We start from the raw sequence: 4243 nt of genomic DNA, 5'->3' as shown, positions 1-4243 counted from the left end.
GCTTTACTAGTCCCTAAGGACCCCCAAAGCGCTTTACACATCCAGTCATCCACCCATTCACACACACATTCACACACTGGTGATGGCAAGCCACATTGTAGCCACAGCCACCATGGGGCGCACTGACAGAGGCGAGGCTGCCGGACACTGGCGCCACCGGGCCCTCTGACCACCACCAGTAGGCAACGGGTGAAGTGTCTTGCCCAAGGACACAACGACCGAGACTGTCCAAGCCGGGGCTCGAACCGGCAACCTTCCGATTACAAGGCGAACTCCAACTCGCCTTGTCGTGGATCGTGGCTCCAACTCTTGAGCCACGATCGCTCACCACACTTCACAGAGATTTTGCTGGCAAGGATGGAGAGTCTCAGTTTAATTCTTTCTGAAGGTAACATCCCTCCCTCCCTCCCCTCCATTTTCAGGGTTACAGTCCAAAAAGAATTCTGTCTCTATCCACCCATCACATGGGATTTCACCACCATTAGCCGCTAAAACTACTAGAGTTTCTGTTCTCAAAAGCTCAGCAAGTGGCCTGACAGTGCTGTGTGGTAGGTGCTGTTTTCACCACTCATTGCTAATAAGACTTGAAAATAAGAACCTAAAACCAACAAATCTCAGTAAAAGAACAGTAAAAAACAAAAGTCTCACCGTCTGTGTCTGCAGAGCATCAAACCTAAGAATCCTTAAAGATCTACATCGGCATCCGCAAGAAGCTGAAGGCTCCAACCAGGTAACACACACACATCTCGTTTGCTATCCTTGTGGGGACATCCCATTGACATAATGCTTTCCCTAGCTGCTTACCCTAACCATCAAAAATGAATGACTAACACTGACCCTACACCTAAATGTAACCCTCACACAAAAAACACATTTTGAGTGTGAAAAATGCCTTCAACAGTTTTTTTTTTTAATTGTACTCGACCATAACAACCTCAAAAAGATGGTGTCCAAACAGATCCTTACTCTAAATGGTGTTACCTTGGCCTCCAGCAGTCCTGTGAGGAGTCTTGGAGTCATTTATAACCAGGATTTGTCCTTTAGTGATCACATTAGACAAATATGTAGGACTTCTTTCTTTCATATATGCAATATCACCAAAATTAAGAACATCCTCTCAAAGTGGAAACTGAAATATTGGTTCACGCATTTTCTACTTCCAGGATAGACTGTTGGAATTCATTATTGTCAGGTGTTCTTAAAGCTCATTGAAAAGCCTTTAGCTGATCCAAATTTTGCAGAATATAACAGACGAGCTCCCAGTTTGGATTTAGGAACACTCTCTCTGCTTTTACTATTAGACTTCTGTTTTTAATAAAGCTTGTAGTTGGTGTTGTGTAGGTGTCAGGTGACAGGTGACAGTGAACCAAACCATGTTAGGAATGTTTCCACCCACATTTGGTTGAGACAGATTGCTGCCCTACTCTAATCCTGCTTCTGTTTGATGCATCTTCCTTCTGTCATAAAGTGTTCCACATGGGGGTTCATGCAATCACTGAGGTCTCTCTAATACTGTAAGGCCTTTACTTTGAGATAATAAGGCAACGTTTAGATGTTTAGATAGATGAAATAAAGATGAGGCCTGCGGTGCCTATTAGGTGTGGAAGGAGAAAGATGCATCTACAGTATAGTTACCTGTGACTTCAAGTTGGACTTGAACTGGGACTGGTTCTTCTTCATTTTGACTTCAGACCTGAGACATAAACATCAGCCTGAACTGTGACTCACCTGTACTGAATATTTGGTACCTGATTTGGGCCGTGGTCCTCTTCAGTCATCGGGTTTTTATTTAGAGCTTGTTGGTCTGTGTTTGTCCTGTAAATGACCACCATCAGTTTCTTTACGCGCTTCAACATCCAGGCGTGTGACTTCTTTTAATCCTTCTCTCTCACTTCTCAGCTCCTCCCACCCTCAGCACTCCCTCTGGGCCTCTGAGCCCCTTCGTTCCCCTCCCATTGCTCAATGCAGCTGATCAGGTACCCCTCGCAGATGGCAGGGAATCACCATCACTGTTTGAGAGTTGTAGCTGGAGGGTGAAGGCTCACAGCGCGTCCATCATAGAGACATGGTGTCTCAGTCCTCAGACTGGAGAGACCACCTGCAGCAGGAGAAAGAGATGCTGATGGAGGAGGTCAAAGCTAAGAAGGTGATCAGTTGTTCGGTAATCATAAAACTTTATTGATCCCTGCTGCCACAGAAAATAGTCACAAACACACCGCCTGCTGCAGGAGCCGGTGTGGATCCTCCACAAAGCGCTGGAGGCGGCTTAGCTGGAGAAGTGAGTCTGCGCCGAGTTTTTGGCAGAGGAGGAACGTCTGGAGCTGCTGCGACACCGCGAGTGACAGGTGCCCGACCTTTGGGGTGGCTGGATGAGGCCAAGATGGAGGTGGAGGCGGTGAGGAAGAGTCTGGCTGAGAAGGCCACGCAGGTCACTGAGCTGCAGCAGAACATCAGGATGCTGATGGAGAAGAACAACGCCAAGCAGGAGGTGAGGACAAACCAGAGGTCGCTGTCAGACTGACCTCTGGTTTGTCATGTTAAAGTAACCTGCTCACGTTTGTTTCCATGACTGAAAGTTTCCCTGAGATCTGGGGCTGTTCCTGGAGCTGCTGCTGACTCCGGAAAAAACTGAGCATGGGTGGATGTTGAGACAGAGGGCCTCTCCCGTGCATTCAACACTCCATCTAAATGACCAGCCCAGATGATGGATGTGTCATGTTATTCAGTGGAAAACTGAGAATCGTAGCCAAAAGAAAAAAGTGGAATACTTGAGGAAGATCACGGAGCAAAAGGCTCATTGAGTGAGAGCAGTGGGCAGGTTGGTGTTCTGCACCATTTAGTTAGGTCTCTTCAGAGGTGTTTAAAAAAATTTTTTTCTAAGGTTTTCAGTAGTTTCCATCCATGAGTGATTTGAATTAAAACTGTGAAGAAATCCTCCAATATGTGTCACAAATCTTCATTTAAATGTCCTATGATTTACCATGAAATTGAGACAGTACTGATCCAGTGGCATTGGCTCCACACAGTGGAGAGTTGTAGTAATGTCTAGAAAGTTCATTGACTCAGAAATAAACACACATTGAACACCAGCCCAAAGACACTTTGCTCAGGGACTCCATGCTGTCCTCAGTCCATTCATGAACTCCTCTTGGTCTGCATGCCGTCTGCAGCCAGAAGTGAAACCTTTGCCCTGCCAGCAGGATCTCCTGCAGTGAAACCTGCAGGATCTGCACAGCAGCCTACAGCTTATGTGCAAACTTCAATAAAAAATCTTGGAAGAGACACATCTTTCCAATCCTCTGCAGGCTCCTACCTGCTGCTGGAGGAGGGAGAGCAATTTGACCTGACCATGGACACTCAGCGCATTTCTCCATAGGAGCTGTCAGGCAGGAAACTGGGGGGGGGGAAGAAAAAAAAGAATGCTGCTTCTATAGGTGGCAGGAGTTCAGGCAGCAGTTTGATCTGCCGGAAGGCTCAAATTCCGAACACATCACCTGCTAACTGGATTCAGGTGGGAAGTTCCACATCCAGGCATCCAAAGTCTGTGTGAGGGAGGCTGAGACAGAAGTGAGTATGAAAAGGAGCTTTAGGGACTTTTTATGTTCAGTTACATTGGACTATTAATTTGAAAAACAATTTCACAGAGTTTATTTTGTTTAATGTTAAAATGGGCAAATTTCATCTATCATACTGTCCATTTCGCCTGTTTCAGATTTGAAGAAATTTTCCTGTCTTAAGATTTTTTTTAACCTAACATTTCAATAATGGGAAGACTGACCAGAGTGGAGAAACTGAGAAAAGGTGACTTTATTTCACATGTTAAGTCTTATTATAATAAAATGATAAAACATTTTAATTATGTTATTTTACTTTGAAGTCCATCTTTTTCTTGGTATTATAATGAGAAGGCAAAACCCTGTATCACAGCTTTAATGATGAAAGCTGAAACTACCTTAAAATATTCCTCTCGTGAGAGGAATAAAAGCTTTGATGGTGACTTGTCAACAAGATGAAGTGCTTATGTTTTAGTCTCCACAGCTCACGCTCAGTTTAGTGTTTGGACATCTTCTGGGTAATTACACATTGTCTTAATACGATTATTCAAGCATAAGTGGAAAGGAAAACACACATTAGATTTAGTAACGGCACACATTTACAATGTAAATTACATGTTGTTCAGCAAATGACACGTTTGTTTTTTAACAACAGCAGTTATTTTCTGCAGTGAAAGAAGAAATAAGGA

General features: G+C 44.4%; 1 long non-coding RNA gene across 1 annotated transcript; it reads left to right on the top strand.

The window, feature by feature from the left end:
- The first annotated feature begins 253 nt into the window (after positions 1 to 253).
- On the top strand, positions 254 to 3790 carry LOC308389175. Its single transcript, XR_013970238.1, has 4 exons — positions 254 to 548; positions 664 to 730; positions 1900 to 2146; positions 2229 to 3790. It is a non-coding gene; the product is annotated as an uncharacterized lncRNA (long non-coding RNA).
- Positions 3791 to 4243: the final 453 nt, after the last annotated feature.

This window comes from Rhamphochromis sp. 'chilingali' (genome assembly GCF_963969265.1).
Source record: "Rhamphochromis sp. 'chilingali' genome assembly, chromosome: 21".
Classification (NCBI taxonomy): Eukaryota; Metazoa; Chordata; class Actinopteri; order Cichliformes; family Cichlidae; genus Rhamphochromis; species Rhamphochromis sp. 'chilingali'.
This window is presented reverse-complemented; position numbering and strand designations above follow the sequence as displayed.